Here is a 15740-nt window from a genome sequence, read left to right on the forward strand (position 1 = left end):
ACTGGAGTCCGGTAGTCAGTGAGTGACACCCACCGTGGGCTTTCAGATACTGTAGTGCTGCACTGGCCACCCTGCCATTCCCAGCCAGCTGCTAAATCCCCAAGTCCAGGCCCTGACCCCCTGGGCTGCTTGCTGCAAGGTTAGGGGAGCAAAAAGTTTCAGAGCATCTACACTTGGTTATGTGTCCCCCCTTTCCCCCTGGGGGGCCGTGACCTGTTTTCCAGAGTCTGGGGGAAGGGGGCTCTTGGGACAGGCAGAAGGACCTGTAGTGAAATGGGTGCTGGCAACCCTGTGGAGAGCCTTCCCCACCCTCCAAATCTTGACTCAGAAAAATCCAGAAGAGAGACCCCTACCAGTGTAGCATCTTTTTCTCTTAAGTTTGCTAGCTTTAGGAATCATTGCCCCCCACCCCACCCCACCCCACCCGCATGCACAAAATCAAGCAGCGACAGAACTATCTTAATGAGTCTTTAAAAATGTGTGTGTGTGTGTGTCCTCTTGGCAGTTTGAGGACAATGGACTTGCAAGCACGGGAGCCGAGTGGGGGTGGGCTGGTACCCTGAGACTGGAGGATCTGGGGGACCTTAACCTGAAATGAGCTGGCCCCTGTGTCCAGTGGGCATGATGGGTGTCCAGGACACACACTGCTGTCGACGGAATCACAATTTTTAAAAGTCTGAACTCGGAGCTGCTAAGCTCACTAGTTGAATAGCTAGCTCATAATTGTTGGTGCTACTTTTTTTTTTAGACCTAAATTGTGATGTTTCCTTGTGCATGTCCCCCCGGGCCCCCCCCATTCAGGCTTTTAGAAATGTCTGCTTTCAATAGTCTTTTTTCCTGCTATGCAGAGATAAAATTGCTATATTTCTGGTTAATTTAATGCCTCTATTACTTGGGGGAAATTTTCATTTCACTTATTTGGGCTGCTTTTTTGCTTAATTGAGTTACGTCGCAAGAGAAGCGCTTTTATGAAGCCCTCTTGTAAACCCAGTCCGTGGACCTGGAAGCCGTCTGTAGACGGCTGAAGACACTGAGAGCTGCTTCGGGGGTGACGTTTCAAACAGAGATGGTGACGATGGTTATTGCTTCCTGAAGATGGTAAAACAATGACTTGCAGTTTGCAGTAAGACCTGTGGGCTTGCTCGCAGATGTGGGGATGTGTGCACAAGTTCAAGTGGCGAGGGTGGGTGGATGGGGTAGGGGCGCGGGCACGGTAACATCTGGCAGCAGCTCTGTTTGGGTGCGTGTAGCGCACAAGATTTCGTGTTGATCGGCGTACCGTGCTCGAAGGGGGCACAAGGCGTGTTGCATTTTCACAACTGCAACTGTTGGTGAGGATGCATGACTCCCCCAAGGGCTGAGGCAGCAGTCAAGCGTTGTTAGAGGAGAAATGGTCATCTCCTTGCCGCTCGAGAAACACGGTGTGCCCTTTAGGGTGTCCAAGGCTGTGCATCTTCTCCGGGACGATGAGGCCGCCTGCTCCCATAAAGGTTTATAGCCTTGGAAGAAGCCCACAGTGGCAGCTCGTCTCTGGCCTTACCGCGTCGTTTGTGCATCAGGGTTGACTTGAAAGCAGTGTGGTGGACCCTTTTTAAAGCTTGACAGGAGCACCCGGCCGGCTCTTTCTCCCGGGGAGCCGCTGGTGGGTTTAAACTGCTGACCTCTGTTTGCAGCCGAGCGCCTTCACCACTGTGCCACGTGTTTCCAGTCGGCCTGAACTCATCCACTCAACGGGTTTCCGTTCCTTGCAAAGCACTTGTGCGATGTTCATCTTTGAGCCTCTTGCAAATTCGTATTAGCAGGCAGAACGTCGCCTTTGATCAAGCAGGCCTTTCTTGAAAATGGACATCCCCTGGCCCAGTGACTTCTCTCAAGCCTGATCACTGGCAGACCCCCCTCCTCCCCGCCCCACCAAAAGGGAACACTTCAGGCTGAGTTGAGGCCGTGCCCAGGGGTCGTGCTGAATTGGGTAGCCAGGTGAAGCTACTGCTAGTTCCTTTCCACGTTCCTGAAGGTGTTTTTCACGATAGTTTATCTTAAGGGTCAGATCGCACTTCAGGGAGTCAAGTGCGCATTTGACTCGTTGAAGTTTCCTGGGGGCAGTGAAGTTCCAGCAGGTGTGTCAAGGATGGTCGTGTGAAAATCCAGGTCAGAGCTTCCAGATCAATCTGGAATGTGCCCTGGACGTCTCTGAGAATTTCCCGGGCTTGCACCCTGCCTGCTGACATGTGTGCCTGCCACTTCCCTGGGTCTCTAAAGAGTCAAGCTTTTAATTCGGAAAGGGCAGCTGGCCATGAGGGCTTGCTTTCTGTTAATCCACCTGCTGGGAGCTGGGCCCACCTGGTGCTTTGGGACAGCAGACTCCCCGGGTGGGGGAGGGCTGGGCAGACCTGGGGGGATTCCAGGAGGAAAGAAGAGTCCCTTGCTTTTATAGGGGGCTTAGGGGGAGCCTCTGGCAGACTTGCTGTCTGGGTGCTGCTCAGTCCTGGATCCTGTGTCTGTGAGAAAGGGGTGGGAGGCCCCTCCCAGGCCCCTCCCTGCTTTCAGCTCTGGTCTCACAGTTCCCCCACATCTTCCCCGTCTTTGACCGGTGGCCCTGTATTAGTGTTAGTGTATTCAGGCCACCTGGGGGAGAGGTGGGGGGGGTGAGAAGCCTTTCCCCCCAGCTGGTTCCCAAAGTGCTGCAGTTGGTGAACTCCTAGCTCGTTCTCTCCTGGTTCCAGTCACTTGACGATTGTTAGGAAGACGAACCCAGAGCCTTCTGACTTGGTGCTCTAGAATCACCTGGGGTGTGTGAAAGCGGGGTGGGTGGGTGGAGCTGTGACAGAAACTGATTTCATGCCAACAGTTTGTCTTTGACTTCAAGTTTGACCCGAGGATCCAGGAGAGTTAAAACAACATCCCAGGTGAGCCTGGTTCATCTGAAAGCCCTTTCTGAGTCTACCCCCCTCCCATCTCTTATGAATTCTAGTGGCCTCCTAGCGCTGGAGAGCTGTCTTCACACTTAACACCTGTTCTGCACTCTAGGTCTTTCACCTGGAAATAACCTCTCTGCCCTCACCAGCATCTTCATTGCCCATCCCAGGTCCCAAGGGGATTCTCATAGTGGGTGGGGAAAAAATACCTGTCTTTTAAATTCCACCACTCTGAGAGCAGTCTGAAGCCCCCTTCCATTTCTGTGGAACGTTTGAGTCTCCCTCCTTGAGCTCTAGTCCTGCGTGAGCAAGGTCGGTGGTTCAAACCCACCAGCCGCTCCTTGGGAGACAGATAAGGCTGTCTGCTCCCACAAAAATCGACAGCCTTAGCAATCCTATGGAGGGCCGCTAGGAGTGGAAATTGATGTGCTTTAGTGGGTTTGGCTGGTCTCAGGAGTGAAGATTTGTAAATTTTTACAGGAAGCGCAACTGGTGGTTCTATCTCTGTGTGTGTGTGTGTGTGTGTGTGGTGTGCGTACGTGTGCACGCAGCAGTTCCATTACACCGGTATGTCACCTTTGGGCTGGGCTACTTTTCTCAGGCCCACGTCCAGCCTTGTGTAAGCCCTGAGAGCCTGCTGCCGGCTCGCTGTTCTGCCTCACAGTGGTCCTGTAGGGCAGGGGAAAATACCCGGAACCACTGACCTTGCTGTTAGCATCTGAGGGCTCAGCTGCCCGGTGATGGCCGCTTTCAGCCCTGGGGGAGGTTTCCTCGGTGTGTGTTTTCCCGCCTGGCTCACTCAGGAAGCTGATGCATGTGGGGTTGCATAGATAGGGGCAAACCGTAGATACTGCACCAGTGTTAACGGTGGTCACTACCAATCTCACTTTATTTGGGGCCCGTGATGACCACCCACCAAACTCACTGCCATGGGTTTATGCTGATTGCTAGTGCTCTATAGGGCAGGGTGACCTGCCCCTGGGGTTTTCCGAGACTGCTGCTCTCCGCATGGAGCAGAAAGCCTCATTTTTTTTCCTGTCGATGCACTTAGTATGGACTAATAAGCTCCGACCTAAAGCAGCAGAAAGCAGCTGTAGTGGCACTCAGGGACGAGCAATACCCTGAAAAGTGGGTCGTTGGGCCCCACCCGACAGTGGGCATCCATGAAGACCACAACCTTGGTGCCACCCCTGTGGGGTGGTGCTGCTGCCCCTGGGGTCCCTGACAGGCGGGATGGAATCAGTGGTACCCAAATCAACCAGACCTGATGCTATTGAACATTTTAATTAGTATCAAAACCATGGGCCTTTCCTTTCTCCTTTAGGGGGGCAGGGGGGCTGGTGGGCGTGAACCACTGACCTTGTGGTTAGCCAGCCTGCTGGGTAGAGCCCACTACACCAGGGCTCCCTTCAATTGTAGTTAACTTCCCCTCCATGTCCGAAATATCGTCATAAGGCATTAAAACCTGGTGCCCACCATCCATCTCCAGGGGAAGATCTATGTCTACTGGAGCAACCGTGGTATGGTGGCCACACATTGCACTGCAATCCGCAAAGTCGGCATTTGGAACCCCCAGCTGCCCTCTCTCTGAGGAAGGGGAAGCCGCCTGCTGCTGCAAGGAGAAAGACAGGGCTTCCTGCACCCAGAAAGAGCAACCATCTCAGAAACCCACCGGGGCAGCCCTGCCTGGCCCCGCCCTGCAGGGTCGCCATGAGTTGGCATCGGTGGCAGTGAGTTCAAGTGACCAAGCGTGGCTGACGGCCCCTACGATCCCTTGGCAAACCAGCGCCCACTGGTGGCGCCCCCTGGTGTGTGGGAGGACTGCGACCCGCGTGGGGGGGGGGGAGGGAATTTCCGTGGTGGCTCCGCCCTCTTGGAAGGAGCCCTGGCGACGCAGGCGCAGGGGGTTGCTCGGTGGTCTGCCAACCGAAAGGTCAGCAGTTCGAACCACCCAGCCGCTCCGCAGGAGAAGATGGAGGCTGTCTGCTCCGAAAAGACTAACTTTCGGGAGATGCTTCCGGAACTAAGGCTTCTCTCGCTGTGCGGGCGCCGCTCTACGCCCTCCCCCAGGAGACCGTCCACGCTCCACGGGAACCACGCGGGAGCGGGGTGGAGAGCGCCATCAAAAACGCCCACCTGTCGGAGGAGACGCAGCGGACTCGGGGTGCGCACCCAGGCGCTGCAGAAAGATCCCCTCCGGAAGGATAGGCGGCCCACATCAGAAGGCGGTTGCTAAGAAGTGCAACCCCGCTTCTGTGGCGTGCTGCAGCCTGGGCAGAAACCCTGCGCAGGTGAACGTCGGCACTCCACCTGCTTCTACCCGGGCCAGGTGTCCGTGCTTCTGTTCAAATCTGGTTCAGGCACACCCAGTCAGGGACTGCCGCCCCTCACCCGTCGGCAGCGCTTCCACCGAGACCCGGGTGGTGGGATTTGGTGGTCCTTGGTGTGGTTAAGGAGCACGTAGCAGAGTCGCTTACACTTACATGTGTTTTCTGTTACGTCTTTCTGTTTGCTGTGTCTCCTGTTATCCTTCCTCACAATCCATTCTGTTCCCAAAATAATAATCTGTTGGAGATTGGAGGTGAGGGGAGGGCTGGAAAACTCACAGGCAGTTCTGCTCCGCCCTGTGGGGTCGCCGCGAGCCGAGCCCACTCGACGGGAAGGCTGCCTGCTTGGTTTCGGTTCACTGCTCTTTGGAAAGTGGTCCCCAGCTTTCCGGGAAGGTTCCGTGCAGAGATTGCTGTTGGAGTTTTCCACCAGTGAGAGACTGACATGCTGAAGTGGGTGGTGGCAGCTGCTTGCACGGCTGGGTCTGTCCCCGAGGCCTGCCTGCCTGGAAGAAGCGTGTGGCTAGTCATGCAGCTGGGCCCCGGGGCCAGCAGTGACGACACTGTAGGGACACCCTGCTTCAGGAAAGTCTGCTTCTTCGTGACTGTATTTGGAGGCCCTAGGGCCTAGGTGGTCTATTATCCTGGCAGGTGGTGGTAACGCCCGAGGCTCTGTGCCTCCAGTTCCCACTCCCAGGAGGTCTCTATTGGGCCCTGAGGCAATGAGACTGTTTTTATAAAGCGCACCTATGCTGGTGTTTGTTTTGCTCTGTCCCTAACTTGTAATCGGAGCCAGCCGGTTCGCTCCCAGCCAGCTTCCTTGTCTGTGGGAGTGCGGGAGGGAATTTGGAAGCAGATATTTTGGAGCTGCAGGCTGTGGAGTGCACGCCCTCCATCCCCCACACTGCGGGTGAGACCCGGGAGTCTGAGATTCCCCGTTCCCTTCCTTTCTGCCAGGGCATCCATCACACGGGAGAACAGGGAAGTGCGATATGGTATTCCCCCCTAGGTCGGCTGTCCAACGCGTGATCTATGTACTGGAGCCTGGGCCTGGCTCTGCGCTGAGATACTAGGGCCTGCGCAGTGAATTAGTGTCACTTTGTCTGTGTGGGGGCTGAAGTTTGGAAAATACATTTCCTCAAAAGTGTGAGATGCTTAGTTATCCAAATGTCTGCAAGCGAGAGGCAGGGCACGACTTATTTGAAATCTACTCACTCCCACCTAGCTGATCCCGCTGGAGGACAGGAACCTTACGGGGACAGGGTAGAACGGCGCGCGCGCGTGCGTCTTGGAGCCTGTGGCTCTTTAATGGGATAGACAACATCATCATTCCCCTTTGAAGAGGGTGCTGGTTTTGAACCACTGGCCTTGGGGTGAGCAGCCTAACTTGGATCTCACCAGGGCTAGAGATCATGAATGTCATGTGTGGGGTGAGGGGGAGTCGAGAAGGCACAGAAATCGGGGTGGCTGGGAAAACAGTTCTTGTATTTGCTGGACCAGGACCCTCGGTAATTAAGGCGATTAGGAGATGTTTGTTGATAAAGGCTGTGCTCACACAAATGGAACGCACGGCTGGTTTAACGGTCTTCGTCTGTGGCACAGGGTGATTCAAACGGCCCTCCGTGTATACTCCAGGACTGTTCTCCACGCGATAACGGGCTTTGCCGGCTCTGTTGGTACACGACGTCTCACGGCGATAACGGCTATCAGTTAAACAATCCAATTTCTTGACAACAGATATACGGGGCCCAGAAAGCCGATTAATTCCCTGATCTGTGGCAATTAGCCCCTTGAGCACAGGCCAGAGACTGACGTCTGCAGGGCCTGGGGCCTCCCTCGGTTTCCTGCTTTTTGGAAAGCATGAGGTCCAGCTGGGGGCCTTCGAAAAGGCCAGCTGTCAAGTAGCTGGTGCTACCCTCTGGGGGGAGGCCCTGGGGCTTCCTCCCCGACCCCGTTGCTGCTCTGTGTCCCGCACGCTACGCTTCAGGGGGCTCTCAAGTAGGAAGGCTGGGATTTACAAGGATGAATGAAGTCTCTGAGCAGCAAGCACTAGGGAGGAAGGAACAGGCTTTGGGGCCTGGGCAGCCCGGCGGGGAGCCCTTGGCTCCTGGGGAAAGGCCAGGCGTTGTCTTTGTCCAGAGCCATTCATGGGCGATTTTAGTAATCCCAGCAGTACCGTTCCAGGTTGGTTCTTGTCTGGCCAGCTCCGGCGCATCGTGGCCCGTGTTCAGCCGAAGGCAGCACCACCTGGTCCTGCACCCTCCTCTCCGTTGGGCTTGACCTGGGGCTGCAGGCGCTGGGTCAGCCCATCTCCTTGGGGATCATTTCGCTGCCTCTCTACCAACCGTGAGTCCTTCTCCAGGGACTCGCCCCTCCCCAAGTCTCGCCGTCTCTGCTTCTGAGGAGCACCCTGGCTGAACGTCTTCAAGACAGGTTTCTTTCCTGTGGCATCTGCGGTGCTTCCCTTGGGCGCTCACGGGCACCATCGTTCGGATGCATCCGTCCTTCTTGCAGGCTGCCTGGAGCTGCCAGCCCACAGCACAGCCCTTGCCTCTGGGGTGGGAGAGGGTTTCAGATCTGGGGAGAGCGAGGGTTTGTTGCTGCCTTCACCCAGGCTTATTCCATCTCGCTTTAAAGACGGGCGGCTCTCGGGGCTGCGTGTGTCCGTGCGTCCTTCTCTGGCGTGCCGTGATTCCTCATGTGCCTCGTGGGGAGCCCCAGGGGAGTGGTGCTTCCACTCCTGGAACTGCAGGCTATCCGTTGGCACCCACCAGCCTCTCGGAGGGGGGCTCATTGCAAGCTGGAATGGGCTTGGTGGCAGTGATCCAGGGATAGCTTTGTGGAATTTTGGTTTAATGCATAGGGGCCTCCTTTTCAAAGGTAAGGTCCCTCTGGCATGCCTTCACTTGAGGTGGCTGGGAAGGAGGCAAAAGGAAAGGAAGTAGGTGTCGAGTGTGTGCAGCTGATGTGGAGCACCGAGTGGCAGCAGACTGTGTGTGTGCACATGTGTGTGTGTGAATGTGTGTGCATCAGTGTGTGTGTGTGTGTGTGTGTGTGGACTTATGGTTGTCACAGCTGGATTTCACCTTCCATGGGCCTCTGCTTCGTATACTTGGGCGAGGGGGTATCTGAGAGCAAGGTGAGTTATATCACACCTGGCGGGATGAGATCACACGGGGAAGTAATGTGGGGAAAGGTATTGGTGGCAAAAGAAATCGTATTTGCATGAACCCAGGGAGAGAGCATTCCCAGAGGGATTCCTTTGCAGGATGTTAACTTCATGATTTATACGATTGTATCATCAGGATTATTACTTGTAATTTTTTTTAATTCAGCCGCGATGATTCGCAGAACATGAAAGAGACATGCTTCAGGGTATGCACCGTCTGATGTCACGCCTTTAGAAGGAGACACACACGCTTACAAACAGCGAGCATATTTATATATTCACCGGCCCAAGTGATTGCGACTTGATGTGGAATTTGTTTTATTCTTTGCCTGGTAGGCATTTCTCCCTTCTCCCAAACATGGGCCTTTGACTTCCGACTGCGGGCGTTGAGCCGCACGGCCAAGACGCGGCAGGAGTCAGGAGTCGGCCCGACTAGAGGGATCCCAGGTGGCGGGGTCTCACGTGGCACTAGCAGAACACCTTGGAACTTGGCACGTTGCGACGTGGCTCAGCCTTGGGAGTCACAGAGCCAAGTGCTCAGAGTCCCCCGGCTGCCGTCCTCTCTCGGGTGGCTTCTGTTCCTGGGGCCGCATCATCCCAGACTTGCCCTGGAAATTGGCTTTCTCTACGTGTCTGAAGCCCAGCTGTCACTGGCTTCCGGTCTTCTCATGTCCATCACTGCGGAGCCTGAAAATAAGAGTGGACTTGGAGCTCCCTGGTGGTCCCGAGTCCCAAACTGGGGAGATGGTTGGCTCTCTATTTCCGAAGCATAGCTTTGGGTTGGGAGAAGCCGGAGTGAAGGACTGGGAGGCTGTGTGATCGGTAGTGGAGGTGAGAGGACGTGGTAGGTTGGGCTGGGGATGGGGAGAGGTGGGAGGGGGTGGAGAGAGCTTGGTGAGGCAGATGCGGGCGTGGCTTGGTCACAGTTTGGCGGTAGGAGGGGTGTCGTGGTTACTAAGGTTGTGTGTCAGCCTGGCTGGGCCTGGATTCTCAGTAGTTAGGATCCTCGTCCCCGTGCTGAAATCTGAGATAATCGCTTGGACGATGAGATAGATGGTCCAGAAGGAGCTTCCTTGGGGGCACCGCCTCCTTGCTGTCGAGGTCGGTGCTCTGGCCCTGCTTGCCTGGTCTTCACTGGCTCGGAATCCTGCCCCCGACTCGTCCTGTGGACTTCCATGTCTTTGGACTTCACATTGCCTGCTGATCTTTGGGTCAGACTGTGAGCCAGAAGCTTGCTGTCTGACCTGCTGGTCTTAGGTTGGTCACCCCCTGCAGCTAGGTGAGTCAGGAGAAACCTCTAGCCTGGCCTCTGACCCATAGACTTGGAATTTGCCGCCGTCCCTATAACCGTGTGAGTCATCTGTTTGAGAGAAGTGTGTGCGTGCATGTATGCACACAGGTAAGCCGTGCTGCCTTTGTTTCTGGAGAGAACCACATGGGAGTGAGCTGTGTGTCAGGGTTGATGTCCAGGGGTTGTGTGGCTGGCCGGTTGGTCCATCCATCCACTGACGTGGGACACCTCGGTTTGGGCAGTCTGAGAACGATGTTGGCTTAGAATGGACTGAGTGTGACGGGCTTTGGAATCATCCAGGAAGAAGGAGCTGTAAAGCAGCTGTGTGGATGGATGGGTTTTGTCCCTGGAGGTGTGGGGTTTTGGGGAGACGGTGTCGTGTGGTTACCATGGTTGGGGCTGGCATCCCATAAGACGGCGCTGCTCCTAGCTCTGGTTCCTGTCCTCATCTCGGAGCCCTGCTATGGCAATGTGGACACCGTGGGGCCCTGAGCCTCAGAGACCAGGACACCCCTCTCCCCCGACCAGGCCCACAATGGCATGCTCAGGACTTGTGAGGAAGCCCGGGCAGGCGGCAGGTTTCAGAACTGAGTTGGGCCCGAGGGCTGAGCTCTAAGGTGTGGTCCTCATTGGGACCACAGGAGAGGTGTGGTTGTGACATCATCTGTGGTCACAGAGACTATTCAGAATGAAGGAGTGGAGTTTAGCCTGTCAATCAGGTTGCAGCTTGATGACCTCATTTGGAGGCGCTAAGGAGATAAATAGCTCGCTGGAGGCAGGACACACATTCACTCTCTGTGAGACATTCCTGTTGACAGGACAATGGAGCTATGCTGATGGAATCAGAGCCCTGGAGCTGGAGGAGCCAGGTGGAGACCTACACCAGCACTGAGATGCTTCCACTGCCACTGGATCCACAAGAGGTTCCACCCACTGGCTTGTGACCTTCCTGCACTTGGTGCCAGTGCATGTGCTGCGTGAGTCTGAAGAGGAATTTGCAGACTGGTCTGGGACCTATGGGCTAATACTGGACTTCCAGACTTGACCTGGACTGGGCTGGGATGTCTTCATGTGCAATTACCCTTTGTAGGAAGTTCTTACCTGTACACGCTAGTCCATCCAGACTCACACAGGAGGTGTGCTCCCCCGAACCAAGCTGGCAGCGCAAGTGGGGAGCAGCATGGAACTGGGGCCCCTGATGGCCACACAGCCTCTTCCGCCGAGTGGCCCCTGGACTCGTTTCAAGCCCCGCAGCACGGCTATCCTAAGAGGGGCCTTGGTACCCCTCCCCCTTGATGTGGGGTCAGACTGCAGGATGGCTCCCAGGGGTTTCCGGACGGAATCTTGACGGGAGCCTCATCTTCAGGGGCTGCTCTCTGCTGACAACATGCCCGGTGTGTGTGAGACACTCTCGCCATCTGGTTTCGAGGAGCCTCCAGGCTGGGTCTGCAGTGTCTCTGCCGTCTGACGCGTGTAGGTTGGCTGGCCAGCCAGGACACCGCCCTGGGCAGGTCTGTCAGTCTGTGTGTCCGAGGCACTAAGACCCAGTGATGAAGGAGGCGCCCCTTCTTGTGTGGAGTGCGTGGCTCACAGATGGGGGCAAGAGGCAGTGTGTGGGTCCCAAGGGCCCTGTGGAGCCTGGGAGATGAGCCGGGGCAGGCCTGTTGCCCTGTTGGCACCTGGGGTTCAGGTAAGTGATCAGGGAGGCACACAGGACACCGATGGGAAGAAATCCAGGAACCAGATGTGTTCGTAATAGCGGGTCCTTGCCAACAGCTGGGACCGGGTATCAAGCATGATTGTAAGGCAGTGGACAGCCAGGCCTTTCTTCCTTGGGCCTCTGGGTGGGTTTGAAGGACCGGCCTCTCTCATTTAGTGGCAGAGCATGGACCGATCGTTCCACCAGGAGCCTTGCTCACGGTCACGTTGGCCGTCGTGAGTGCTGTCCAGTTGGTTCTGACTCGGTGACCCGGTCCATGTCCAGCAGAAGGAAACAGTGCCCAGCCCTGCCCCCACCTCACAGTAGCGGCTTTGTTGGCTGGAGCCCCTCGCTGGAGCCACTGTGCCAGTCCATCGCATGCCCTCTCTTCACCAACCCTCTGCTTTGCCCAGAGAGATGTCCTTCTCTGGGCTGAACCCTGCCCCTGATAACTTGTCCAAGTTATGTGAGACCCCGTCTCGCCATCCCCGTGTCTAAGGGGCACTCTGGCTGTACCTCCTCCAAGACAGATTTGTTTGTCCTTCTGGACGTCCGCAGAACTCTCAGTGCTCTGAAGCTAATGCACCACTCACGTGGTATCCATTCTGTGGCCGCCTTCATTCTCATAGCTGTGCAAGCCAGGCCTGGGCTTGTGGCTGTCGGGGAGGCGCAGAAAGTGACCCAGGGAGCAGTCCACAGGGATAAGCCACTCACCCTGCTGTTGGGGGGAGCCGTGTGTGGAAGAGCAGGGTTCCAGCCAGGGAGTGTCTGCCACAGTCAGGGTTCCAGCCAGGGAGTGTCTGCCACAGTCAGGGTTCCAGCCAGAGTGTCTGCCAGTCTTTAGTGCAGACGAGGATGCAGCCACGGGCTGTCACTGCCTGTTTCTCGTCAGCGACTGCTGGGCTTTGATCATTCCTTGGACCTGATATCTTGGGGTCCTAACGCCAAAGTTGCTGCCTGCGGTGGGATCCAAAGCTGGTTACGAAGTTCAGTAAGTACCGTCCGTGCCAAGGGCCGGCCCCTTACTGGCAAGGCTCCAGAGGCGGTGCAGGACTGGGTGGTGTTTCTGCTCATGCGTGGGGTCTCAGCCAGTTGGGATCAATTGGGGCAGTGGCTTTGGGTTCGGGTTTATCTTGACCTGAACCCAAAATGCGGCTGCACCAACAAGCTTGGGATGCCACCGCCCTTCAGGGCCCGGCCGCTCCGAGTCACGCAGCAACATCAAGACGTGAGCTAAATGCTATGAGCCAGCGCTTCATTCCTGGAAAGTGCTTTTGTTTTTAGCTGCCATGATGCCATCCCTGTGTTGGGAGCCCTGGTGGCTCTAATGTTACAGCATTCGACGCTCGCAGAGCTGTGCTGATCTGTACCGTAGAGATCTACAGCCTCGGAAATCACAGGCCAGGCCTGCTCCGGCCCCGGGGCCCTGGGACGGGCAAACCAGAGGCACTGCCATTGAGGCCGCGGGACTCACCGCGACTCCGTGAGGCTGAATCGGTTCGCCCCGTGGGTTTCGGAGGCTGGAGCATCACTCTCGCAGTCACCACGTCTTTTCTCCCCACGAGCCAGCCGGTGGCACCAAGGCCAGACCTTTCCATGGCAGGCTGAGTGCTGTAACCGCAGTGACTGGTTGTTTTGTGGGGGGAGGGGATTGCACAACTCCATTCGTGTTATCGGGGAGACTCCGACCAACGTGGTCGGCATCCCTGACCTGCTTGGAACAAAAGGTGTAGAAGCCCAGACGGAGCCGCCGCGGAAGCGGTAGAACCGGCTTCTGAATCTAGTCTGTCTGCTCTCTTGTTACACTGTCTCCACGGAGCCCAGCAGGCATCAAGGGTGAGGCACTGGACTGCTGAGCACAGGTCGCCGGTTCAAAGTCCACCAGCCACTCGGTGGGAGAAAGAGAAGGCAGTCTGCTCCCAGACCCACAGGGGCATCTCCACTGCGTCCTGCAGGGTCACTGTGAGCAGGCCTCAGCTTGGGGTGGTCCTTTGTCTGCGACAGGGGCACATGGCAGGAGGGGCTCCACCTCTGACCCTTCTCATAAGATCACTGATGTGTGTGTGTGTGTGTGTGTGTGTGAGAGAGAGAGAGAGAGAGAGAGCGAGAGCGAGCAAGTCAGAGAGAGACTGAGAGACAGAGAGAGAGAGAGAGAGAGAGAGAGCGAGAGCGAGCAAGTGAGCACAGGGGTCCGCACTTGGAAGGCAACTTACCCCATCACTGGACGCTGCATGTCCACCTTGTTGCAGCTCTGTAGCACAGGGAGGGACTACCCTGTGGGTTCCCAGGACTGGAACTCTGTACAGGTGCAGAAAACCTCAGCTCTCTCCTTTGGAGCTGTGGGCGGTTTTGAACTGCTGTGGTTCGCGGTCCCAGGCGTGTGATTTGGAATGGACCGAGGGCAGTGTGTCTGCAGTGTTGGGGCCCCTCAGTAAGTAGGCTTATGGGCAAGTGGGTTAGGGTTTTTCTTGTTTCCTCTCTGAATGTGAAGTCTCTCGAAGAACGCATTGGGAAACTTCTGAAGACAAAACCAGTCAACACAGTTTGCGGGAACACGTTTGCTGGGTTTTCCGAGGCACGTGGACGGCAGGGGTTTCGCGCTTCAGGGCTGACACAGAGCTAATGGTTTTTCTTGTTTTCCCTATTTGAGGAACTTAAACGATGGTTTGGACCCGGATTTTGTTCTTCCGTTTAAAACAGGCACACAAGGTCTTAAAGTACAGGCTCATCGTCAGAACGAAGCTCCTTTGAAAGATAGATTGGTCAACACATTTGTTTCATCGGTTCACTTTTTCTAAACGTTGATGTTGCAAGTCCTCACGGGAAAACACACACCAGTCCAACAGTTTCCTGCTACAGGCCCCGTTGGGTGCTGACTGCACCAGGAGTTCTGCAGTCTGCCTCCCCTTCCTTTCCTGACGTTGCACACCGTGAACATAAACCTCACACCCCCAGCTGCGCACCGTGAACATAAACCTCACACCCCCATCTGAGGTTCCTAAAGATATTGCTTAACAGAACATACTAGTCCAGACAGGCCTTTTTTATTGTTTAAACTGTCCAGTTTTGAGATGCTTTAGACAGTAATGTGTTGGTCCAGGTAGACTAGACAAACACATTCATGGACACACGTGTATAAGAACGAGATTTATAGACAAGAGCAGTTGAGTATTGAGTAGACAGCCCAGTCCAGATCAAGTCCCTAAGTCCGATATTAGCCCATATGTCCGACACCAATCGGTAAAGTCCTCTTCAGACTCACAAAACACATGCAAGGACGCCGAGTGCAGGAAGACCACGGGCCGGGGGGTGGGAGGTCTGTGGGTCACCACGCAGCTCCTCCAGCTCCTGGGATCTGGCTCCATCCGCGTAAATCCAGGTGTCTAGTCATCGGGAAGAGGAAGCAGAGAGAGTGTTTCCGGTCTCCAGTGAGTGATTTATTTCCGTCGCACCTCTTAAGAGGTCATCAAGCTGTGACCTGACTGACAGGCTGGACTTCAACCCTATAGCCTATTTAACAAGTTGACGTGAAATTATGTAACCACCACAAGTAATTTGGGGTGAAGTTCTAAATGTTATCTCTGGGCAATAGTTCTAGGGGATTCGTCCACCCAAGTCTGGCTCTAAGACGTCTAGAGTCCAAGAGACCATAGGATTTACATTTCCCCTCCTTTGATAGGAATCTCCTAGAGAATTGAAGAAATGGGAGGGGGGGGGCACTTCAGACTCTCCAGCTACACAAGGGGTGGCATGGGGGCAACTCCTACTCCAGGCCAGCCCAAGGCTGATTCCTGTGAGAACAGAGGTCAGACTGGCCTCCCTCCTCCTCCTCCCTTCTCCTGCTCCAGCCTTCCCTCCCTCCCACAGGTGCTCTGTGCCTCTGCTGGGGTCCAGCATCCTTGCAGTGGCCACACAGTACTCCCAGACAAAACTTATGACTGTGGGCCTGGCTGGGGGAGTTAGGGGCTCCACGTCAGGACAAGGGGCCGGAAGGACATCATCCTTTTGTCCACAGCCCCTCTGCCCAGCCTCGGCAGTGGGCTTCTCTCTGGTCCTCAGCCTCATGGCCCGCAGCCTCTGCCTGCTCTGGCGGGGCTAACAAAGCTCCTTAGCACCCGTCAGTGCCCCAAGGGCACTCTGTTTGCGGCTGTGTGTGTGTGTGTGATCTCAGCTGTGCTGCTGTGTGCATTTATATTCTTGGCCATCCCAGAGGGTGTGAAGTGGCCCATCCAGGTTCCCCAGTTGGATGCTCTATGGTGCAGGTTTTTCTGTCTGGCGTCATGCTCCTGATTTCTGTTGACCGGTGGTCTTGCCCCTCTTATTCCGGATACCAGCATCG

This window comes from Echinops telfairi, unplaced genomic scaffold, assembly GCF_000313985.2.
Source record: "Echinops telfairi isolate 266 unplaced genomic scaffold, ASM31398v2 ScPeMD7_5;HRSCAF=22, whole genome shotgun sequence".
Lineage (NCBI taxonomy): Eukaryota > Metazoa > Chordata > Mammalia > Afrosoricida > Tenrecidae > Echinops > Echinops telfairi.